Raw genomic sequence first — 12,475 nt, 5'->3', positions numbered from 1 at the left:
AGATTCATCCCTAGAGTCCCCAGAAAGGGATATATCCCTGCGATACCTTAATTCCAACCTGGTAATGTCCAGAGCAGAGACTCACCAGAGCCAGGCTGAGCCTCGACATCTATAAAACTGGGAGATAATAAATTGGTGTTGTTTTAAGTGGCTAAATGTGTGGCAACTCTTACAGTACCTATAGAAAATGAAAACGCAGGTGAAAACAAGGAGGGATCCCAATCTAGAATAAAATATGAGAAAGGCTATCAGATTAGACCCTTAAGCAGAAGGAACAAGGTTAAGGCCCAGTTACAGGGGCTACAGTACAAAGGCGAAACACAAGAAACACAGAACCTGAGTTACTAGAACTGGCATGGACAAAGGCCTGGGATGAGATCCCCATTTAAGCTAAGTTTGATATGGAGTCACTTGGGCTGCTGGACGAGAGATCCATAGGTGCACCCTGACTCGAGGACAGGATTAGTGAAAAGCTTGGTGTGAAGTAAGAATCACAGTGATAAGAACAAGCAAAAATGGGCTGAAAAAGGACAGGAGCTGATGGATGGGAAAATCTATCACCTGAAACAATGTTTTCCAAAATGCAGCTAACAAATCCTTTGCTGCAGCATAGAAGTGAAGAGAGGTTGTTGTCAAATAAGCTAAAAATTTAACAAGGATGTTTTGACTCTATATTGCTAGTAACAAGCCATCCCAAAACTTAGTGGCTTAAGACAACAGTTTATTGAACCTCATGATTCTGTGAGTCAGGGCTCTGTGGAACAACATGTCTGCTCCACAGGTCAACCGGGGTCATTTGGTGAGAAGCATCTGGTGGTTGGACTGGAGTGGAGGGGCAAAGACTGGTTCCCTCACATGCCTAGTGTCTTGGCAGGGACAGTCAGAATGTCAGTGCCAGCCCTGCCCGTCCCCTTTTATGTAATCTCGAGCCTTTTCCTGTGCTATCTTCACCAAGTTATAGTCCGTTTTCTTACAAGGTGGCTCTGGGTTCCAAGAGCAGGTGTTTCCAGAGAACCAAGTGGAATCTACAGGGTTTCTCACGGCTGAGACCCGGAAGTCTCAAAACATTCCGTTTTAACACAACTAATTAGAAATCCCACCATGTGTGAACTGGCCACACTTAAAGATCGTTTCTTGATTCTTCCAAAAGTTGATACCCCATACAATATGCCATTTTTTGTAGTTTGGCTAATCAGCCTTTTAAAGTTAATTTTTCTTGCTAATATGTCATTTCTACACACATAAAAATGGAGGTTTTCGTTTCAGAAACAACACTGTTTAGAATTGCAAAGGCATAATAGTTAACAATTACGTGGAAATCATTACCCTTTATATTTATTTTTGTATAAAACAAGCAAGCTACAGACAATAAGTCACAGTCTTGTAATTAACTTTGTGTACCAGCCCTGACTCTGGGGAATCTCCTTGGTTGGGTGGGGAAAATGATATTTATTGTTATTTGTTTTGATTTTGTTTTCACAATCTGCATGCCTGTCCCTAAAATAACATTTCAGCATGTCTAAAAATTGTTGCTGCCATTCTATGGACCACAAGTGCCTGACTTAAGAAGGCCCAAAGTTTAATGTTGTAAAGAAAGGCTTTAGTATCAATCGTCCATGTGGAGTTGAACACATAATAAATCTTTTTTTTCCAAAACATATTAAGCCAGATGTATATAATAGCATAATAAATTGTTCAATCACTTACAAGTCATTTCACGAACAAGTAAAACCTTTCTACCTTACCTTAAAAGGATGAGGACTCAGAAAATGTGTCGTTTAAGAGATACAAATAGCATCTAATACAACTCTATTTAATGTAATGGTCAAGTTCAAATTCCTTTAAAATGATGGACCTTGCTTCTAATCCTACCAGTTCTTCTGCCATTGGTCCTACGGGGGGCCAGTCAGATTATGGATGAATCAATATATAAATGCATCAACCAAGATTATAAAAGGTGTGCACTCTTGAAAATGGATCAGGAGCTTTTAGAAAGGACTCCTGTGTATTATATCTTTCTCCTAGTGAAAGAACAAAAATATTTAATATTGGATTAAAGTGTTTCTGGAGCCCATTATTTTATGCCTATAATCCAATAAAGATAGATTCCTAACACTTTTTTTTTTTTTAATTTCAGCATTGACTAGTCTCCAGTATGTGAGCTCAGTGACAGAATTTGACATGAAACCCAGGCCTGTTAGTGAAGGTGTTTTTGTTTGTTTGTTTGTTTGTTTTTAACTTTAGGATCATAAAAAGAAACAAAAATCTCCCAACGAAGTTTCTTTTCTGGTTGTCCTATTTTCCTGAAAATAATCCTCCTCTCAAAGTACTTTTCCTTTGATCTTCCATTTATCCTTTTTTCGGTTAAATCTATATTGGATAAGAAGTTTAAATTTCTTGAACCAAATAACACTTTAATAACCTGATTAAATCTGAGGTTTACTTAATAAATGCACACTCACACAAAATAGTATGTACAATTTCTAGAGAATTCATGGACTTCCAATAGCTCAACAAGTAATTCCAATGTAACAGAAAGAAAAATACATATGTTCTAAATGACAGTTTTCTAATAAACAACTTGCAAGTGAAAATTTTGCTCCTAAGTTTAGAGCATATTTACTACACATTGGTAATTTTTAAAAACATATGTACTGATCACTTATGTAATGTGGTCTGTAATAATATTGGAGTATGTTAGCAAATAACAGAGTTCCAGGATTCAAGGACATAAAGCCAGGGAGATGCATATGTATGTGACAGAGAAATCATATTGTAGTAGAATTGTTTCTATAATACAGTTAAAAACTGTCATTTGGGACACCTGGGTGGCTCAGTGGGTTAAGCATCTGCCTTCGGCTCAGGTCATGATCTCAGTGTCTTGGGATTGAGTCCTGCATTGGACTCCTTGCTCAGCAGGGAGCCTACTTCTCCCTCTGCCCGCTGCTCCCCCTGCTTGTGCTCTCTCTCTGTCAAATAAATAAAATCTTAAAAAAAAAAAAGTGTCATTCATGCAATATAATCGCCAAGAAAAGAGCTAGACTCCTGAAGCACATTGATAGAACTCTATACATAGTGATCCTCTTCCTCCTCTGCATGTTGCAGACGCTGTTAATGCTAACATCCCTTCCATCCTCCTTCCTGTGTCCATATTAACCATGGTGGGGCAAATGGTCAGGGAGAAACTGGGTCCTTGAGCAGTTTAACCAATGCCAACAGTCAACCGTCTGTGAAATTCTTGTTCAATGGGAACTTTTTTAAGGTTTTAAGTCCTTACTGGATTTTCTTTTTCTTGCAGACGAAAGCGTTTTTACTTGATTCGAGTTTTCATTTTAATCCTGGAAATCCTAATTTAGGAATTATATCAGCAGACTGAAACTCCATTACGGAAAGAAATGGGAAAGATGAATGAACTTAAAACTATGTTTTATTTTGTATGATGAAAAAAAGTTGGAAAGGGGCTTTAGAACAACATAGTAGATGTTTTCATATAGTTTACAGGCTAGTAATGGGGAGGAAAAATTATGATTATTTTATATAACCAAGAGGGTAGATTTAAAACCAGTGAGTTGGTCAAAATAAGGACCAGTGTAGAAAAACGTCTCTACCATTCTTACACCCTAATTTTTCTTCCAAACACAGTTGATTCAGAAGTACCATAACTGTGAAGGTTCATTTTTACCTCTCCCCTCCCCCCATGAAAGTGTTCTAAAAGTGTCAATGAATGCTGTGTGGGTGTATTATTTTTAAGTATGTTTAATAAATATTTGTCTTAATCACTTTCATTCTATAGATTGTTGTACACTTCTTGCATTCATTCATTATGCAATGCTGCCCCTTGTGAAAGCTTAGTTTTATTTCTTCCCAAGTACAGTGGTTCTCATTCAGGGGAAATTTTGCCCCCCATAGGATATTTGGCAATATTTGGAGATATTTTTGATTGTCACAATGTGGGGAGGGGAGATGCTACTGGTTTCTAATGAATAGAATCAAGGGATGCTGCAATGTACCGGATAGCCCCCCACCCCATGACAAAGAATTATCCCATCCAAAATGTCAGTAGTGTCGGTGTTGAAAAACACTGCTTTAGGGACGCCTGGGTGGCTCAGTTGGTTAAGCAATTGCCTTCGGCTCAGATCATGACCCTGGAGTTCCAGGATCGAGTCCCACATCAGTCTCCCTGCTCAGCGGAGAGTCTGCTTCTCCCTCTGATGCTCCCCCCTCTCATGCTCTCTCTCTCCCATTCTCTCTCTCTCAAATGAATAAATAAAATCTTAAAAAAAAAAAAAAAAACACCGCTTTAGTGGATCCCTCCCATCTCACTCTGCCTGTGTGATCCACATTCTCAGGGGACTACTTCTTACCTTTTAAAGAGATGTGAGTCAACATGCCTGTGACTCTTTTCTCCTCGCTGCTATAGAAGTTGGAGAAGCAGGGGCTGGTCCCAGTGCTTCATTCCTGGAACATTGGCACCTTGTGTGTATTTCCTCACGTAAGAACCAAATAATCTCAGGTAGGTTAGGAGCCTGGGCATTGTCGGGACAATCAATGGATTATGCAGGTGAATATGGATGGCATAGACTGATGACAGACAATTGCTATAAATCACTGTTAGTCTTACTTCCAGCCACATGCAACTGATTGCAAGAAATGTACAGAAACCAGCCCTGGCCTGTCCATTTTAGAAAATTAGTCTTGTGCCCAAAGCCAGGTCTGCACATTTTCTGAATGAGCTAAGTGGAATATTTTCCATATAACCAAATGAAAAGAATTGAGAAGAATGAAAGTTTTGTTCCTTCAAGGGTAATTTTACACAATATTTTATTTTAGGTACAAATAGTATTTATTTTTAAATAGTAAGGACTATAAGTGAGCATGTTTTAGTTTCTAGGGAATGTTCGAAGTATGAAAACTTTAGGAAATACAAAAACACGATAATACAACTGACAATCCCAAGTCAGTTTCGATGTGAGCCACTAACTATAGATCTTTGGGTTTTTTGGTTATTTGTTTAAGATTTTACTTTTTTATTTGACAGAGAGAGAGAGAGCACAGCAAACAAGCAGGGGCAGCAGCAGAGGGAGAGGGAGAAGGAGAAGCAGACTCCTCGCTGAGCAGGGAGCCCAACGTGGGGCTCCATCCCAGGACCCTGGGATCATGACCTGAGCTGAAGGCAGATGCTTAACAGACTGAGCCACCCACGGGGCCCCTAGATATTAGGGTTTTTTAAGAATCTTTTTTAAGAATGAAAGCTGTATAAAGGCTTGTATAGGAAGATTTATGCCAATATATATATATTCTCAAACTTGACTGTTTAGAACAGCCTTAATGCTATTATGATGGACTAAAGAGGGGAGAAAATGGGGTTTTGTTTTCTTTTTCTTTTTTTTTTTTAAACCACAATTTCCTAATTTTGAGAGGAAATCACCAGCAATGCAAAAGCTGGAAATTTGGTCAAACCCAAAAAGAAACCAAAATACACAGTATCTTAAAGACGAAGAAGAATGTGAGACAGAGTGGGGGTGGGGCAGAGAGAAGGTCACAGGCATTATGGTTAAAAGCGGGTAAGATCAGGGGATCAGGGGTGGACACACTATGAAATTCTGCTTACATTTTCATGAGGCTATTATTCATTTTCAGATATATACAGTGTACTTGCCACTGGATTCCGTCAGCCAAACCAGAAAGATTCCTGAGGTTCTCGTTTATTCCTGCTGTCTAAAGCCATTACCTTCCACCTCCTAAAAGTCTCAACACCACAGCTTTCAAGTCAAGGCCAAAGACGCTACATCTCTAGAAGCGAGTGTACCATTTGAAAAATGATCGCGCTTTGATGTGCTTTGTTTTTCTCTCACAGAAATGATTTTCAACCATAAAGGCCAATCTTGGCTCAATTCACTACCTGATACACAGTGACTGGTATGCTCACACAAGTCATCAAAACTGAGCACCATCTCTAAAAACATATTACCTTGGTTCTGAGTCACTGCTCATGTGATATACATGGGGGTGACTAATTTTTTTTGTCAGTTCAAAGCCAAATGCTGGGGCGCCTGGGTGGCTCAGTCGTTAAGCGTCTGCCTTCGGCTCAGGTCATGATCCCGGGGTCCTGGGATCAAGCCCCACATCGGGATCCCTGCTCAGCGGGAAGCCTGCTTCTCCCTCTCCCACTCCCCCTGCTTGTGTTCCCTCTCTCACTGTGTCTCTCTGTCAAATAAATAAAATCTTAAAAAAAAAAAAAAAAAGAACACTTAAAAAAAAAAAAAAAGCCAAATGCTGGAAGCAGCATGTTTTCCTGGATGTTTAACTAAATCTTCTTGGCTAAGTTTACCAGGCTAGAGCTAAAAACTTCCAAAGCGCTGTTGCATTTAGAAACATAGTGGGTTCTCATTCGTGGGGATTCCACACTTTGAAGAGTATTTACAATCTATTCTTCACCCCAGAGAGCCTGGCTCTGGAATCTAGAAAATGATGGATTGTGGGTACTCAGAGCATTTAAATCCCAACCAACTTTTCCAGCCACACATCCGACTATCATATCTGATCATGCTACTCTGTGTATCATTATGTGTATTTGAATGGGAAGTTAAAAAGACGTATATTATTAAGCATGCCTAGTGTGCTAATCCAGAAATCTTACTAACTTCGATAATCAGTAAACTTAATAAAGCTAGAATCCCGGTGTTTGGCCTACATTCTGTAACATTAAATACCAATTTAGGAGCTATACCTGGATCCCTTCTAGCACCCCTGACCCTGGTGTCTATGCCTTATGCCTAGATCTCTGGTCCTGAAACATTCTTCCGCCTTGTCCCCATGGGAGCTTAGGTTTTGTTCATTCAACAAACCTGCTTCTGAATGTTCAATCTACAGCTCTCGGCAAGTTTTCAACCTCTCAGCCTTACTTGCCCTATCTGTGTAATGGAGAATTTGGCATGCCTATATAATGCATAGCACAGAGGAATAGCTCCATAAACATTGGTTGTTCTTCATTTCTCCTTCCTAGCGTACCCACTTTCTCATCATGGAGCTCTACTTAAAATTGTCGATGTCTACCAAGTACCAGTTATTCAAAACAAAACTCCTAGTGCTGGCAGCCCAGGGCATATACAAGCCTAATTTTCCCACTTTTTCTCCCCCTTTGCCTTTTTCTGCACCATAAGGTCACTCTCACTCATCTAATAAGAGTTGGCCCTCCACCCGTGTCCTAGCATTCAAGGATCCCATCCCTTCTGTAGGGGAGGACTCAACCCCATCATTTTGTTGCTGAAATTGTGCTCTTTTTCTTTTCTTTTCTTTTTTTTTAAAGATTTATTTATTTATTTGAGAGAGCGAGAAAGTACATGAGAGGGGGGAGAGTTAGAGGGAGAAGCAGGCTCCTCGCCGAGCAGGGAGCCCAATGCGGGACTCGAACCAGGGACTCCAGGATCATGACCTGAGCCGAAGGCAGTCGCTCAACCAACTGAGCCACCCAGGCGCCCAATTGTGCTCTTTTTCGAAGGGCCAATTTAACTGTCACTTCCTCCAGGAAGCTAGGAGAACCTCACTCCAAATGCACTCTTCCAAATTTAGAGACTGAAATTCACCCTTTGCCTTTTAAAATCAGAAGTCAAATAAACCAAGAACATACCAAGAACTTATTTAAATTCGCAGTAGAGTCAGCAAATGGAACAGAAAACAAATACGGCTGAAAAAAAGAAACACCATTTGTTTCATTTTAGTTTAACCTTTTGTCACTCTGAAAGAAGAACCTGTGTTTACATTAATTCTCTATGTAGATGAAAGTTTTAGATCGTTGAGGGGTCTGGTATACATCCTGTTTGCAAACTAAGATTCCTTCATGAATGGAGAATAAAGTATGCATACGCAGCCCTGAAACAGAAACCTTGCTTTGGGGCACTGCTATTAGTTTCAATCTTTATAATTGGCATCTCCGAAACGTTCCACTTTTCCAAAGTACAAAGCCAGGTTTCATAGTTCTCTGCTAACTTGTTTTCCTAATGCACTCCAATCAGTTTGATGCCAGTGAATTTCTGTTGTGTTTATTGTATTTTCTCTTCTCTCCACCCAGACCCTCAGATCCCACATTGTGAGCAAGGCTTTGAGTAACCAAAAGCTTATTAGCAAATTTTCCAGCAAATAGAATGTTTTGGAATTTTTTCCACCTTTGGTTGATGGGCTTACAACTGAAATAAACCAGTCATGTTTGTGCTAGACTTCTACTGGAACGTCGTTTCCACTCACACTTAATGAATGAATGACAGACTGAATATACCAACAAAATCAAGCCACAAGTGAAAATAGAGAAAGGCAGATAGACACTGAGTAAAACAGAAAGAATGTGGGAAGGAAAAGTTGGGAGGGAGAATGAATGTTCACTCTGGACTCCTGTAACAAAAACCTAAAAAATATAGTTTTCCCTACATTTAATATGAATATGTGAATGTCTGAGAGAACTAATTTAAGTAGCTAAACTCTTATTTTATTTTCATGTAGATCTATTCCGTAATCATGACATCAAAATATTGATAAATCTACCGATAACATAAATGTTAAAAGTCACAAAATGAGTATGAGATCACAATTAACTGATTTTAAATACTAACTAGACATATCCAGGTGAGTGGAGAGCCACATGATAACAAAGCCTTATCCAGAACGTCAAACAAAATGGAGGGGATCTAAACTTCCTTACTTCTGAAAAGTTTCCAACTCTCAACTACATTCACTCCCTTAGTATTGAGTCACACAATAAATCCTTTCGTTTAATTTTTTTCCATTTAATTTCTATGCATCTTTTTTATTACCTTTCAAAATGTACCAAAAGGTTAGCTTCGAACTAAGATGAATAATTTAATACCAGTAGGAAAATGAGAAGGAAAAAAAAAAGAGCCACCAAAGGAATAACATCTTGTAAGTGGAAACACCTTAAAAAATGGTCCCATTTCCATCCTCCAAATCATGGTTTCATATCTTGACTTAACCTACAACCATGTATTGTTAATTTCACTGAATTTTGTTTCAAGGATCTGAGAAGACCTGATGATGATCAGCATGTACATCCTGATCCTAAGTCATGCTAACACCTAACAATTTCTAAATACCTCAAGATCCTTCTAAAACCTCCAGCTACTAGATAAATGATAATAATCCCTTATACATAAGACATTACCATGCATTGTTTTATAATTGCTTTCAAATATTGCATCATATTTTGACTGATTCCAGATGGGTGCTGACTCAATGCTTGCTTCATTGGATTAAAATATATAGAAATCATGTGAGAAACTCATGAGTATTATGGACCTGGGAATGAGAAGTCAAAGTCAATGTTAGGTTGGAGACAGTACTAGGTTTGTATGCTGCCAAATCAGAGCTAGGGGCCAAGCTTGGTGGAAGAGATGACACACGAGTGCCTCTGGAGTTAGTTTATTTACCTGAGAAAGAAAACACGTACACAGGGAGATGACTAGAAGCTGATGATGCCAAAACTAATTAGAAAATGTGTGGTCACCTGCCCTTTTGCATTTTTATGGAAGAGATTAATAATTTATGACTAGAACTCAAATTACCTGCTAACACTGTTAACAACATCCTTTCATCTACTGACTCAAAAGGATCAGGTACACATCTATGTCCTCAAACACCTCACATTTCCATGTCACTTCAGGATGTTCTTCTATGGCAAGCATGGTACCATGCCCAACCTCTCTCATTGTTCCCCATTCCATCACAAACACTGACCCAAACCAACACCTCTTCGAGCTTCAGGGATTCTGGAAGTACACAGGACTTCTGGTCCTCACTAGGAATTTGAACTGTCCCACTTTTGAAGCTCTGTGCTGCCTCTGTGATGTGTCAGTCTGATTTAGAGCAAGAGCAGACAGGACGTAAGAAGGGAGAGTAGATAAGGGGATCAAAGAGAGATTGTAACCAGAGTTGGAAGCGTTGGGTAGACATGACTATGAACAGAAAGGAGTCTCTTTAAAGTCCTGTTTGGGGGCAGAATATTATTTAAACTTCCAAAGAGAAACATTGAAGCTCATCTTTATATATTATATATTATATATATATTATATATATTATATACCAGGGGGCACTAAATGTTTACTTGTCTCTTTTGTGAGTGTTTATTTGCATGGCAAAATAATCCAAGAAAAGAGAGCAAAGAAGTTTGCGTTCAATACATGATTTTATGTGTATGTATGCTGATAGTCTCATTTTTTCTTGTCTTTTTGCTTCTTTGCTTTGGAACTTAATGCAAGAATATGATCCTAATATGCAAAATAAGATAAAGGAATGAAGATTTTACAGTAGTACTAATTCATTCTAAACATGAATTTTACTCTGAAACTTGTAAATGAGAAACAAAGAAACAAACACATTTCACCGCTTTTGGGGATTGGTTTGTTAAAAGGTTTTAGTCTTGTACGCCATCATCAAAATTGAAGTCATATGATTCAGACAGAGATATCTAAGAAATTCCATAATAAAATCTTCTAATACTACTTCCACTTAAGACCAGTGTGTATAACAAATGCAGATTATGAAAGTATACAATCACAAACTATTGTTTTGACATAGATGTAAATTTCCAAAAAGAGATTACAATTTTAGCAAAGGACTGTCCCTTCTGCCTGCGACCAAGTCATAGGAATCTGGGCACGCCTTCCCATCGTAAACAACAAGAAAATTGAAAAAAATATATATATGCAAAACCACTATTTTCAGGCATTGGACAGCTGGCAGTCTAGGACCATGCTAATGGAGAGAAGGGAAATGCGTGAGGTGAGCTGTGTGATCACCGCAACTTTCTTCCTGGAAGCACTTGCTCAGTTTCAAAGCAGGCAAGCAAGGCGTGGCAGTCCCACTGAGTTGATGAGGCAGGGATTAGAATTTGGAGATGAAGGGAGGTGGATTTGAAGGCAGAATACTGATGATGAGGAAGTTCAGAGAAATTGCTCTAGAAATCTGCATGGGACCCCTTGAGACCTTAACTGAACAGTAAGTAATGTGTGCAGAGGGTAAAACTAAACATGGCATAGAGTAAAATGCAGTAAGACAGGGCAGAGGTAAAAAGGCACAAGGGAACTAGAAACTGAATAAATCCCAAACTCCCACAGGGGTGGGAGACTATTTTGTCTGACCACTCCATCTGGAGAAACCTTGTTGAGTGCCTGAGGCATTCAATAGACACCCCAGGAAAGGTCTTTATGGTAGGGCTACTCCATGCTACCTCAAAGAAGCTGAAAGATAAACTCAAAATAATCCACAGGTATCTTCATTTCCTGCCAAAATAGACTTCAAAACTCTTGAAATGAAGATGCAAAATCCATACACTTATCACCGTAATATACGCAATGTCTGTAATCATATAAAAAAATACCAAACAGGGGGCGCCTGGGTGGCTCAGATGGTTAAGCGTCTGCCTTCGGCTCAGGTCATGATCCCAGGGTCCTGGGATCGGGCCCCGCATCAGGCTCCCAGCTTGGTGGGGAGCCTGTTCCTTCCTCTCTTTCTACTGCTCCCCCTGGTTGTGCTCTCTCACTCTGTCAAATAAATAAATAAAATCTTAAAAAAAATACTGAATAAGAAAAGAAGGAGAAAAATGTAGCTCATAATCAGAAGAAAAGTTGGTTAATAGAAATAAACTGAGAAATGACAGATGATGGAATTAGCAGACAAGCATATTAACACATTTATCATAAATAGCTTCAAAGATTTAAATGAAAATAAAAACATAATGACAAAAGATATGCAAGATTTTTTTAAAATGTGATATAGTTGACAAACATAATATTTGAGAGGAAAAAGTAACAGGATGGGCTTAATAGCAGATTAGAGACTGGACAGTGAAAGATTAATGAACTTGAAGACATAGCAGTGGGAATGCAAACTAAGTGCTAGGGAGAAAAAGGTTGAAAATAAATAGACAGAACCTCCATTACCTGTGGAACAACTTAACTGCCAGAAAAAAAGGAAGTTAAAAGGCAGATTAAAAGGAAAATAAAGAAAGAAAGGTCAAAATTTCTCCATAAATCTGCAATAATCAAGAAAGGGTGGTATATCCAAATGCATAAACGTATCACTCAAGGGAATATGATAAAAATCTTAGAAATAGTTCCCCACATCTATGATCATTTGATTTTCAATGTATATGTTAAGGAAATACAATGTGGAAAGGAGTTTGTTCAACAAATGGTGGTAGAACAACTGGATATCTATGTAGCAAAAAAGAATGTCAACACTTACTACCATAGAGACAATTTTCTCAAAATGGATCATCAACCTAAATGTAAAATCTAAAGCTACAAACCTTCCAAAAGAAAACACAGGAAAAAGCCTTTAAGAACTTGATGAAGACAAGGATGTTTTAAGGTAGAAACAAATTGTTGTATACCTATATAATGGACTCAGCAACAGAAAGCAATGAACTTACATGATGCACACAAAAACACAGTTGAATGTCAAAAAT

The sequence above is a fragment of the Mirounga leonina genome, unplaced genomic scaffold (genome assembly GCF_011800145.1).
Source record: "Mirounga leonina isolate KUSES-001 unplaced genomic scaffold, KU_Mleo_1.0 Mir_172, whole genome shotgun sequence".
Lineage (NCBI taxonomy): Eukaryota > Metazoa > Chordata > Mammalia > Carnivora > Phocidae > Mirounga > Mirounga leonina.
This window is presented reverse-complemented; position numbering follows the sequence as displayed.